Below are 14,205 nucleotides of genomic sequence, written 5' to 3'. Positions count from 1 at the left end.
ACTCTAGCGCGATATTGTCAGAAATACAATAAAAAATTATATTAATTGAATCGACTTTTTATTCATAAACTTAGCTATCCAAATGTGTGACAATCAACCCCAGACACTGTGACAACCAACCCGACTTCGGGGTATGTTGCCACAAAATAGATCCTGCAAATAATGTGAATTAGCTCCTAATCTGGTTGACAAAATCCACAGGACCAATTTTTTTTATAAAGTCGGACGTACGAAGTTTATATTAATCTAAGTTCGAATGAACTTCCCTGCAGCCATAACCCATAAAAAAATTGAAAATGAGACAACCATACCCGGTCTCCCCTACCTTTTTTCAAGTTATCAGCGTCTGCCGCCAATACTCTCCTTAAACCTCTGTGCAATTCAATCCCAGAAAAGCGTGACAGGATGATCCAACTTTCCCGTCCCGGCAGTGGACGTCCCAGGAGCACGAGGACGTCGCTGGTGTCGCTCGACGTCCAGTGTCTGTTAACGCGGTACTGGCTTCGCTCCATTTGGAGTAGAAAATCGAAAGTGAAAGGGTTTAAACTTCCCAATGTATTACCCTAACGAGAGCACGTCGCATTCAACACGAGGGTTACTGAATTACATCTAAACTTGCACGCCATTTCGCCTTTTTCCCGCGACCTATTTGCTTGCTCGTTCTCCACCTCGTCGCCACCAGTTGCGTTCCAGTGCGCTGAACGTGGAACCAGAGGAGCAGGAATTGCCGAGGTAGCTCGTCTACCATGCAAACTTATTACACCAGTCGCATCCAGCGTGTGATAAGGTCGCGCCAAGTGGAAGTTGCGCGGCCACGAGGGGAAACGGAAAACGATGTACGTTTCGCGAAGCAATAACCGTCTGCAGCCATAATTGCCAAATTTATTCCATCAAGCGGCGGACCTCCGCTTGAAACATTAAGTCCATTGTTCTTGGAGAACCGAGGCCCCCTCGATACCTGGATTTCGGGATGAAGGGGCCGAGGCCGATTGGGACATGTGTTGAGCAGAGATTCATGAGTCTGCAAGTCCGTTTATTCTCTGGGAAGCTCGGCTAATTCGTTTCATTCGTATTCAGCAGCCACGTTGCAGCGAAACGTGTAATTGGTTTAGAACAACTCCAGGGAGAGATGCGACTGCTGTGATCGTTCGTTTAGATGTTGTTAACCCACTTTTCGCTCTCCCAGAGCATTAGGTCGCTCGTGATACAACGGGGATACAATCAACGGGAATGGTTTTGCGAATACAATCAGACAGCCCCGCGGTTCACAATCCACCGAAACTTTAATAATATACCGCAGGGGTTGAAGTTACAAGCACAGTCACGTAGATTGCGTATAGGTGGTGAACCATTATCGAGGTAGACGGCGATGATTAATTAATAGAACAACGTTTCGCGTAAGTCTGTTTCGATGACTCGTTTGAAATTAACAGGATTTTCTCCCGGCCTCCATCGATCCGCGTTCATTAATATCCGCTCGCCGTGCCTGTTTACTCTCGTGTAACATCGCCGCGGCCGTTCAATAAAGAACGCAACAGACACGCGCGCCAAGAAACGTATTTGCACACGTTTTACATCAAACATTACCGGTCGATTAATATAGAAACGCAAACATAATGTGTCCGTTCATGCGGGATGTCGAGTAAACGGGGATGAAATCGTTGCCCGTGTGGCTTCGTGTCGATAATCGATGCTGAACGCTGCTTGTTTCTCGTTTCCGATGGAAACGAAAACAGGGGGAGACGAAAGGAGCGCACGAAGGTGGAATATTCGACATTGTTTCTGAAAACGTTTAATACGTGTTTCCTCTGAAGGCCTCCTTTGCCTTGAAATTTTACGTACTATATCTTCGGTGTATCTTAACTTATGAAAGTGGCAGGATCTAAGAATTCTTTATCGAAGAAATTAAACTTAAATAAATCCAATTCCAAACTGCGGTTATCTACGGTGGAGCAACAATTGAAGAGTGCTTGTAGAAAACACTGTAAGTGCAAAAAAAAACAAATTTTTCAGGACAGAGAAAAAATTTCTCTGATTTCAAATTATTTACAAAATTGGATTCGTTTTGATTGCTAAATATGCTTAAGTATATATAACCCAAATGCATCAATTGAAGAGTGCTCGTAGAAAACACTGTAAGTGCAAAAAATCCAATTTTTTCAGGACAGAGAAAAAATTTCTCTGACTTCAAATTATTTACAAAATTGGATTCGGTTTGATTGCTAAATATGCTTAAGTATATATAACCCAAATGCATCAATTGAAGAGTGCTCGAAGAAAACACTGGTGTGCAAAAAAACAAATTTTTCAGGACAGAGAAAAAACTTCTCTGACTTCAAATTATTTACAAAATTGAATTCGTTTTGATTGCTAAATATGCTTAAGTATATAATAACCCAAATGCATCATCAAATTTACTATTTTATGCATTAGTATTCGATTTTCTGAACCACCTCGGTCCCAAGTAGGTGGTTCACATAATTGATGCTCTACTATAATTTACCTTGAAGTGAGAATTTTTTATGCTGTTGTTCACAGAATTGCAAAAGCTGCATTATTTTCAATATAAATTTGTGAGTAGCCCGTGTTACAGGGTGAATGTGTAATAGCGATTACCACAGCAGCATTGAATGAAATAATTCCGATAACGAGCGCGATGTTTACGTATTAACAGTAGCATAACAAACAGAGGAAATTGCACGTGCACCCTCCACCCTCGATCCCGTGTTGTCCTCTTCGGGGTGGGGTGAAGAGAGAGGCAGTCTCTCGCGTATTCCTTCGACTTCTTCGTTTGCTTTTTCCCCCTGCTTCCGGCGCGGGGGAACGTAGCGCGCCGCTGTACCGGATGAAAGCAGCAGGCACGCGTCATGTGGTGGTAGAAATTCAATTTCCCGTCCGCGCCGGACGTCGATGCTTTTGGGAAAACAACTGTCAGCCAGCGGGAACGAAGCGAAAGGTCCAGAGCTATTTATCGGGCTTTCACGACACGGGGCTGTGATTCTGCAAGACGCTGACGCTTCTGCGAGCATTCCCTTCGGCTCGTGTACCGACCCTCAAGAGCCGGCGCGAGGAAACGTGGCCATCTCGCAGTGAATCGTACTACGAAGTCATACAAAATAGAGGAACTTTGATTCTGTTTGAAACGAGGCTGGCTGTGAATGGAACCAGGCATTGTGCCTCGTTTCCTGGAAACTGGATGATAGGTGATTTCAGATTCGATAATTCTCCTTTCGAGAACTAGTTTCCCTCGTTAGATTATCTGTTACCAAAGAGTAATAATTAAATTAACCCTTCGTGACCACGCGGGCAGGCTACTTTGTTACATTTGCCAATATTTCTGTAAATTTTCAGAGCTTCGTACTAAAATTCGAAAATTTTACGAATTCTAACCAAAAGAATCGCTTTTTTCCACAACTATTTTTTCAACTACAAGTCATTTCTAGGAAAATTCGTATTAGTATTACGAATGTACAATTATCACTTAAAAGTTAAAAAATGAAAAAATACGGAAATAGTAACTCAAAAAATCCCCTGGGGTGCAGTGAACCCCGTGTAAGAAGTTACTACTTGAGGAACTCAACTTGGGACTTGTCATCGGAAAAAACACACCAAGACTGAAATTGACTGTGATATTAAATTCTCCTGAAGTACTTTCTCGAGAAGAAGTATAACGAAACTGCGCTGCTATCAGCCAGCAAAAATTTCTGATTCATTATGGCGACGAACAAGGACACTCTCGATCAGCCGAAAGTAGACAGAAAATTTCAGATCCTCCTAGGAGGCGATCGATGCCGTGCTCGGTCCGTGTACAGCAGACGAAACAACACACATGAACGGACATCCTGCGCGAATAGAGGGAGTTGATGGGAATTTGGCACGCCGTTTATTCGGTGGCGAACGAGGCGAATCGAAGTGAGGGATAACGTCGATACGTTTACGCGCTTCCGTGTTTCCGCCGCAATATCCTGAAGCTCATTGGTTCCTGATAATCCGTGAGTGCGAAATCGCCGATTTGCACGTTCCGCGCTGATTGAGTGCGTGTGTATTTTAACGGCATTATACGCGTCGTCCGGTGATCTACCTGGACGGGGCCGATAATAAGTTCGGCTTTACTTTCCTATGGCACGGACCCTGCGAGCTCGCCAGCACACGCTTTCATTTCAATAGATCACGCTTCCTCGAATCCCTCTTCCTAGACGCACAATTTATGGGAATAGGTATAATACCGCGTAATTAATTATTTGGATACTTGTTACACGGGGCTACAAATGGGAAATGGTGAATATTTCCCATCAAGAAACGATCCCTCAGGTAAACCGAGCATAGGCACCACGGATAAAGGAATAATGAATTTTTTGGAAGACGTTGAAAGGAGGTTTGTCTCTGTATACCGTTAAATCGCTAATTAATATTTCATATAGGAGAAATGACACGCTAGAACAACTCAAGACGAATCTCCAGTTGCTATCGACGAAGATAGACCACGAGTACTTTTAAAAGCCACGTGTTCCCCATTCGCCTGCGTTACTTGTATACCTGAATTACCCCAGCCGAATTACGAAGCGGCAGTTAAAACTTGAAAGATATCTGCACGCACGAAGTTCCTTGGCAAACTGTTCGAACGACCCAAAGGCTCTGCCACCCCGTCCGTGGCGGTTATAACTGCCAAAACTATAGCTCGTAAGTTCTAACTTCGGTAAGTGGCCGGGTATAAATTACCACTTAACCGGTCTTGATTTACGCACCGACCTAGGAAGCTGCGCGTCGCAGAATACCCCTTGTAACAGCGTCCGCCGACCACTGTGTCGTTCGAGAATCATTTCAATAACAGAACACACGCGACGTCGCTTCAAACTTCCTATCACCGATAGAAGTCCCGAAACCGATTACCTTGAAAATTTCGTCTCCAAGCTTCATTGCCTCCCTTCGATCCGTATCCGTGGAAATTCGGTAGCAATTACAATACCGTCCCCGATATCCAACGATCAACCGGCGCGGTTGTCACGGAAATACACAGAGGACAAGATGGATCGAAGTTGCAGAGAGTTAATTGGGAAATGAAGACGAGTCGATTCCGTCGTTCGATCGCGTTGATGAAATTCGCAAGTTCCGCGGGACCTGGCTAGATAAAGTGCCCACCCTCTCCTCTGAATATCGATTAGCGATAATTTCTGCCCGCTGCAAACTACCGGCCAAGCACGCGATTACCTATTGTCAGGCCAGACAGCCGGAACTCGGCTCTGTGATAGAGTGCCATAAACAAATTCCTGCTGGTAAGTGAGCAGGCATCCGCGGCATTTCCAACTTTCGCGAGGACCTTCCGTAAGGGCGAATGAGATGCTGCGCGCAGTTTTGCATACGTTTTAGAAAGGTACGATTATGAAAGCAGGAGGCTCGGGGAATAGTTGTTGCGCGTCGCGGCGACAAAGCGAAGAGCGTGCCTCTATTGTTGTTTGTTTTCTTCTCAAAGCCGTACTCGATCCTCTCGACCCTTCTTTCTCGCCGAGCCCATTGTTTCGCGGGTGTGTTAACGAACCACGAGTGGCTCGCCAGGCTAGTAATTAATTCTTAACACGATAGTGGCATGATCCAGTGGCCCTCGTGCTTTGTTGCCGCGTTCTCGAGGGCGATAAAGTTCGCGTATGACGATTCGAGATAACTCGAGTAATCGCGGCTGCGCGCGCGCGTGTACGTAAATTCGCGGCTCTCGAGGTTTTACGAGCCTGTGGATCCAAGGTCGATCGCAATCTCTTCGCGGTTTACTGTCTTCTCGAATGTACTCCTTCGCGATCGCTGCAATACCCGACACGCTCGCAGACGCTTAATGTGTCCGATCGCAATCAGTTTTTACTACTTTCACCTTTTCAGCCGCCGGTGTCCCCTATTTTTTTTTACTGAATTTCAGTGTTTTGGTCGAACTGGTCGTGTGTGTTTGAGGAAAGAAGGTTTCGTATAGAGTGATGTAAATAAAACCAAGTGATATGTGAAATTGTTGTGTTTCTGGATAAATTAAACGTACCAGTCACATCAATTTTTGAATACTGTTTCATTATATTTTAATGACATGCAGTTGTGTAATATTTAAGTGGCGAAAAAAATGGCCACACACAATCCAGAAATTGCAACTTTTATTATAAAAGGAGGTTGACTATTGAAACAAAGAATATATAATATTATATTTTAATGTTGGAATAGTGTATTGGCTAGTGGTATATTTATTTTTTATTTATTTTTCGTCTTTATTTCACCATTTTTAGTGCATAGGGTGGTGAAAAGGCGAGGGCCAGGTGAAGATACTATTAGGTGTAACCTCTGCGAAAATATAAATGTCAGAACATAAGATCAGAAGAACAAGAGATAGAAAAAAAATAACTAAGGTGAAACTAAAAACTGAAACTAAGTTTATATATTCACAATTCATTTCTAAGTGCTAAAGTAAAATAAAAAAATTATCGGAAAAAGTAATACTGCAGTATAGAATTTGATTTTTGGTACTTATAGTGTTTTTCAGCAACGACTCTTCAATTATTATTATTATTATTATTATTATTATTATTATTATTATAATAATAATAATATATACGGGATAAAATCCCACGAGTGTACAAGAGCAAAAACGGAGAAAAAGACAAAAAGAAAAAAGAAATAGCAATACACAGCGCATACAAAGAAACACAATACTTAAAGTAGGTAAATGGTTCACACACTATAAACTCACACACAACGAGGTTACATAAGTTTACATAAGTTTATCAAGAGCCTTGTTAAAGGAATAGGTTGATTCCGTGGAAAAATCAAGAGAATCGCCAAAAGCGTTTGCAGCATTACAAATACGATTCATCGGATCTTATTATTGATCTATGTCTGACCACACGCTGACTGTTTCTACTTGCCCGTCTCCGTTCCTATTTCCTTCGAAACGCCCCAAGAAAATTCGCACATTACGCGATTGTTCCAATGTTTCTGCTGCATCAACGTCCACAAACAACAATCTGGCGAAGTTTCGGTTACAATGTCGCCCTTGGGAAATTGACAGCGAGTCGCGTGTCGCAAGATGCAGCGCTTAACGATATCAGGAAGTTTCTTCGCCAAATAATCTCGACTGCGAGAGGACTTACATCGACGTCGAGGAACCGCCATCTTGTGGCCAGTAATCCGGGCTTTGCAAGTCAAATCGCGAGAATGGATTTTCGGGAATGTCAGAGGGCCCCGTTGAACCGGCGAGCGAGGGCAGAGCGCAGCGTTTGCAAATTCAGGAACGCCATTCCATTTAAACTCCTTAAACGAGCACCGCCGCGAAATATGGCGGCGCGGATTGTTTAATATATTCGGCAAAGGTCGTTTTCCCGTTAAGCAGAGAGCCCCGTCGGCGCTCCCATCGAATCGCGTGGCACATGCATGCAGCTGAACTCGGATCAATCTGTAAATGCAAATGAATGTTACACAATGGAGCCCAAATATTTGCATTTCATCGTTAAGGTCGCTTGAATAACTCGGCTGCCGAGCTGCCCGGGCTCCCAAAGTTTACAATTCAAGTGCTACCTTCGATTAAAAATTCTGCTTTAATAAAGCATCCGCGACCATAAATAATCTCGATTAAAAAAAAGAATTAATTTCAAACTGTATCGCGGCGGACTTCGTAAACATGCAAATATTCACCCTCTCCCCGGTTCTTGCGCAAACCAGCCCCGCGTAATTAACGATAAACAGCGCCGGGCGTAATATTAATGATACTTCGCTAATGCCCGGCGAAAAGGAAGAAATCATTAGTATTCCGTGGCTGGAAATAATTAGTCTTCGGCTGGGTCCGACAAGAAACCTCCCATCCGATCTACGCGAACTTTTCGAACGGGGGTAGTAAGAAAAATTTGAGAAAAACTGGCGACGTATTTTAAATAAACAGGATTGTTGGCAGGGCCGCGATTTTCCTGGCTTCCTCCTCGATTAATTAAGAATTTCGCTTATTATCATCGTGGCGAACCGTTCGCCTGCCAGAAAAACGGGTTTTCGCTAGGGGGTTAAAACGCGATTTTAGGAATTTTTTATTGGGTAATGTAATATTGGAATATTGTTCACTTTAAACTGAATAAATGTTTTTTAGTATTACGTTAATAGTACTCATAGGTCTTGTAGCTACAATTACTTGAGCACCAGCTGTTGACGTTCCGCGACTATTTTCAAAGCCTCGTCGTTAATTTCTATGATCCATAACGTTATTAATATACTGCTGAGTAAGTAAGCCTCCAATTCTAATAAATCGCTAGTCATAATCTCCGAATCATTGGCATGATCTTTAAACTCTTATCTACCGCCTCTTCACAAACGTTTATTTTGAACAAATTCTTATCAGCCTATCAGTACGTTCAAACTGTAAAGTGGCTTGATAGGAAGCTAATACAAAGTATACACATAGGGTAATTGTGGGAGAGATGCCGCACCTTCGGTTTTTCAGGGTTATCAGTAATGAAATACAACACTGTCGATTTTATTTGCTTTAGACGGTTCGTTTAGGTTAGATTAGTAAGTGAGAACGTGTTTCCATTATTACTTTTAAAGATTTTGCTATGTTTTTAGGTAAGCTTATCGCACTTTGCCTCAATAGTTATACGTCGAGTTCATTTTTGCAATCGTAGTAGTTAAAAATTCATAGTTTTTCGTGATATAACTTTTGTAATACGTTGAAGGAACCCTGTGGAATATTTCTCGGCCAGAATAGGTCATATTCGACACAGCACTTGAAAATACGAAAGTGCGGCGTCTCTTCCGGGCATTTGGGATAGATGCCGCACTTTTATGCGCACTGTATCGGAAGGTACCTACTATCAGTCGACTAAACGATGCTTTTATTGTTAAAAATACAAAAAAGTGTCTCAAAATAGATACCGCCATATCTCAAGGCAAATTATTTATTTTTTAATGACAAATCTGCTAATCCAAACATATTTGTGGGCTTTTTACTTTTTTTCACATTTTATTTTCATTTTATGTGTAATGAATATGGAGGGAAGAAGAAAAGACAATTAAATTTAGAAAAGCAGAAATAATATGTGTACATATTAATTTTTCCAATTTTATTTTATTTTATAACTGTATAAATTAAAAAGATGTTTCATTTTACTTTGGTTTTACTATTTTCTTTAAATAAAAAGTTAAAATTAACAAGTTTAAATGGAAAATTAAACGTTTTTTCGAAATGCGGCACCATTCCCGCACTTTTCTAGTTTCAATTTTTGAAGAGTGACAAATATTAAAATTTTGATTTTCTTTAATGCTAGTAGTAGGGTAAGATGTTTTCAAATTTTCATTGCAAAATTTAGACACGGTGACAATTTTGCATTTGGTGCGGTAACTGTCCCACAATTACCCTAGGTACACAGTCTTAATCCCGTGATTAAATTGACTAGATTTTGTCGATTGTAGTTCCAACTAATCGTCACGAACTTAAACTACTTAGAATTCGATGAGCAGATAGCTGATAATAGTTTCAACAATCCAGGAGCATAATAATTTCCTTTATCTTCCAATGATCGACCCACGCGTTTCACTCTTCTTCCTTTTCTGTTCTACAAGCAGGTCTTCGTCCTTTTATCAATTCATAGCGATTGTCATTGTGCAACTCCATCCCCTACAGATATTGCTACTAGTCCTCTTCCTTCTTCCTCGATATTCACTATCTATCGAGCACACTTCGCGAGCATCCCATGCAGCAAGCATGAACACGAGGATTCAGAAGCTAAAAAGAAGAGTGGCGTGTACAGTGTCCTGGAAAGTGCAGATTACAGCTGGAAGAACGATATTCATGGATAGCGAAATAATACAGCTCACCCCCATTTCCTTCTTCTTTCAAGCGAATGCTAGCTATCGTGCAATTCGAGGCGGCAAATTTCGCCAGTAAAAATTTGATAATTAGAAATCGTTTGTACGGGAAGCTCCCTTGATAAGCAGCTTCGTAGGCGGCGCACGGAATTTAATTTAGGATGGAAAGTTGAAGTTTCGAGTCCCCCATTAGCCGAAGTGTAATGAAAATGTGAGGCAGCAGGGTGTAATGAAAGGGTAATAGTCGAAAGTGAAACATCGGTGTTTTTCTATTTTACTTCACGTGTTCGCCAGAGCACGTCTTGAGAACGCTAATTGATTACCATGGAGGCACTCTGTCATCCGGGGTCGATAAAACTGTAATTACACCGCGCAGCGTTAATTCCGCGGATGATGTTTAATGCGATTAAAACTTGCCTCGGATAAATGGAACGTACCGTGATAATTATCTCTGCAAAATGTTTACATGAGACTGATAAGCCCGGCGGAACACCGAAGAACTTCCCTTTTAGTAACGTTAGACGCGGGACTCGAGGTACACGCTGGTGTTTGTGCCACCGTTTTCTCCTTAACGCTACAAGAAGGAGCTAGCTTATCGCCGATCTATCATTCTCTGATATCAGTTTCTCGTCCACTACGTTCTTCCGTAGTTACCGTGTTTTCCATTGAATGCACAACAAAGGAAGCCACCAGGGTACTTCAGACACCACTTCTGTCCCTTCAAACTTATCACTTTCTTAATTGTCAATTTCTTCCGCGAGCTCAGGCAACATGCGAATAAGAACGTATAATAACTGAAGTCATCTCGTTAATGACTTTCTATCAATTTTAAAGAGGAGGAACATGGATTTCAATTACGAAAGAATAAAGTTGACTTAATCTTTATTCTTCTCCTAAATCAAATCGAAACAAATATCAACTCTTGCTAAATGTAATATAATTTACAATTAAATTTACGACGAGTTGTTCCGAGCAGACTTTCCACGCTAACGATTTTCCCATTCACCCTGTTTTAGGAATAAGCTTATAGCAAGAGTCGCGCTGTATATTCAGTAACTCAGAGGATATTTTAATATCCTCCCGTTATTGTTTCTTTGATGCCGCCCCCGCAGGTCGCGCAACAAAAACCCTTAAAACGCAATCGACGTAAGGAGCGAGCATCCTCGCAAAGACGAGATTAATATTAGCATTATCGAGTGCTTCGCTCGCGGGAGCTTAACGAAATTGCTTGCTGAACGTGCGGAGATTCATATATCTTCCGGTGACTCGGTGCAAAGGCGTAATCCGTGGCGCGGCTCGCCATGTTGGTGTTCGCGGTACGAGGACACTCGACGCGAAACTTTTCAAGGGAAAGCGGTCCCTCCTGTATCGGAAGGGACGCTACCTACCCACCCTCGGAGATAAGGAGGGAAAAGTAAGCCGGGAATACCGGTGGCGCAATAAACTTCATTTAACGTTGGCCCGTTGCTTGCATTCCTGAACGCCGCCAGGGGTTAAAAACGGCGGCCCATTACCGCGAAACTCGCCCGTGTCCTGTTTAGAGGCAAACGTACGACACCGTTCGTTTATTACGGCGCATTTAGCCGTTGGTAGAATGCTCGGAATTATCCGAAACTGCGCGTCTGTAGCTCGCGAAACAAATATATCTGCGGAGAAACGAGAGCGCGAGTCTTCGTAATGGATTTTTATTTACGGCGGAGGTATCGCTCGGAGTTTACCTCGTTTAGAGACACAAATAGAAATGGACTACACAGTTATTGTGCTTGTTGCGATTGATAACTGCGAGCTAGATTAAACCCTCCTCTTTTTGATCCAATCACACTTGAGATACAAATAGAATTCACAGATAACTGGGGCCAGTAGCGCACCCAGAGGAGGGGCCAAGGGGCCCAGGCGCTCCCAAAGAAAGGGGAAAGAGCAGCAAAAAAAAGAAACCTGCATTTTATTCTTTAAATAAATTTGTATAATCGCCTAATGAATTTTATTGAATTTGCTTTAAAAATATTTGTGTCCCCTCAACTCGGCTCCCTCCATGATTAAATGCTGAGTGCGCCACTGACTGTGACAATACAAGATGTCTTCTGAGATTATTATCACAGTTCACCTATTGCTCATATTAAGGGGTTGTACCTAGTCAGGCGGCCGAAAAGAGGCGACTATTTGTGAATTTTTTTTGAAGAAGCGGAAGCGTATATTTTTACAAAACTTTTTGCGTTTAAAACAGCAACATTTAAAGAACATTTGGTAATTTTTTCGTTGACAAATATTTACGTTTATAATAAAGTAACAGCCGACATCTAAGAAGCATGTTTAAAAATTTGGTTTTGCGGTGAGCACTGCCATTCGGATCCAGATTATCTAAAATCAAAAACAAAAAAGGTTTCGTTAGTATATTAATGTATCCTGAGGTTGACGGAGAAAATTTAAAACAAAATGGTGGATATTTAAAATTGAAATCATGATTTTTTTCGCGTGATTTTTGCACGAAATGATTTTTGTTTTTTCTCAGATGTCGGTTGTTACTTCATTATAAACATAAATATTTTTCTACGAAAAAATTACCAAATGCTCTTCAAACGTTGCTCTTTTAAGCGCAAAAAGTTCTGTAAGAATATATGCTTCCGCTTTTTCAAAAAAAATTCACAAACTTTCGCCTCTTTTCGGCCGCCTGACTAGGTATAATCCCTTAACGAAGTAGGTACTCTTACAAAATAATTACACAGATTGGAGTCGATAATAAGGATGATAACATCGCATCTTCTTCTCTCATCCATCTTTCTCCCAAGCACACACTCACGAACACCTTGGATAGATGAGACCCGAGTCCACATGCAGCAGAAAAAATCTAGATTTTCGGTCACGTCTCCGACACCCCCTTCGCTGCTCCCCCTCGCCGCGAAGGCTCGTCTGCATGAAGATCACGGTATCACGGCGAAGCCATAATTTACGAGGGGCGAATCTGCGGAGGACACGCATAAACGTGAGAATGATGACGCTGATGTTCAGGGGCATTAACTTCCGCGTTGGTCCAGGCGAGGGTGAAGGCGGCGCGGTCCGAGGGACGTGCGCGATCGCCCAGGCGAATAACAAATTGGATATCGCCGTGGGTTGAAGAGGCCGGAAATCTTTCGCTAACGACCACCGCAGCGCCCTTCCCGTATTTGCATTTACATCGGTATAGTCGCTCATAAACATAATAATGCCGGGGCGAGCGGGCGTAAAACGCCGCCTCGCGTAGCCGCGCGAACGTTTTCGATTCGCTTTCGAGAGTTCGAGCGCCGGCCAGGAAACTGAATTGTAAACGCGCGTATAATTTACAGCGGGGCCGCGCTCCTCCGCGTATCGCGCGAATTATACGCTCCCACGGGCGCATTTGCATGCGAGCTTAGAGGGGCGAGGGTGGCCAGCCCTTTTGCATACGCGGCGGACTCTAAATACGAGGCGGGCAGCGTCGCGACGCCATGATACAGGTGTACCCCGCGGCCCGCCGCTGTATTTAGAGGCAGCAGGCACGTTAACACCTACGATTCTCGCGCGGCATCTGCTGCAAGTCACGAGGCGAACCGCGACGGCAGCCGCGTGGGGAGTTGGCCAACTTCGCGCAATCCAAGTTTCTTTATGGACGAGGGTGAGGCTTTGGAGCAGGGGATTCTTTGCTGTGGAGCGTATAGAGTATGGAGGTTACAGGCTTGTAGAGGAGCACAGGGTGGAGTGTTAGGATACGTGTGCGGGGTAGTGATGATGAGGAAGAAAGATCAAGTATTAGCGCTGTAGGAGTAAGGTGAGAAGGCAGGGTAAGATGTGTAGAGTTTAAGGGGTCTAGAGCCCAAAAAATAGGTGATCTTTAGGAATTAATTAAAGGAAAACTGCTGCATATAATTTAATGGGACTTTTTGCATTGTATTAAGGATGTCTTAAATTATAGAAATATATTTTTTGCTTTGTAATTAATTATTACAGACGGCATTGGGAAGTCGTTAAAGTCAAGGCGTCAAAAAATTTATCCAAATCGGTGGGACCTGTATCCCCAAAAATTATTATCCGATTCGACTGAAACCTTTTTTATTTTGAAGAAATAGTAAATATTTTTCTACGAAATAATTACCAAATGTTCTTTAAATGTTGCTCTTTTAAGCGCAAAAAGTTTTGTAAAAATACACGCTTCCGCCTCTTCAAAAAAAATTCACAAATATTCGCCTCTTTTCGGCTGCCTGAGTAGGTATAACCCCTTAAGGTAGGACTACAAAGAAGAATAGAAAGGACGTGTTCGTTTCGTCCTGAGCCTGCTAGAAGACTTATCGGTAAGGCTTGGGTAGCAGACCCTGCCTTAGACGTGGATGTTGGAAGTAGGAATACGAATCGGCAGTTGAGGGAGAATTTGCGAGAGAG

This window comes from Andrena cerasifolii, chromosome 1, assembly GCF_050908995.1.
Source record: "Andrena cerasifolii isolate SP2316 chromosome 1, iyAndCera1_principal, whole genome shotgun sequence".
NCBI lineage: Eukaryota > Metazoa > Arthropoda > Insecta > Hymenoptera > Andrenidae > Andrena > Andrena cerasifolii.
Note: the sequence above shows the minus strand (reverse complement) of the source record.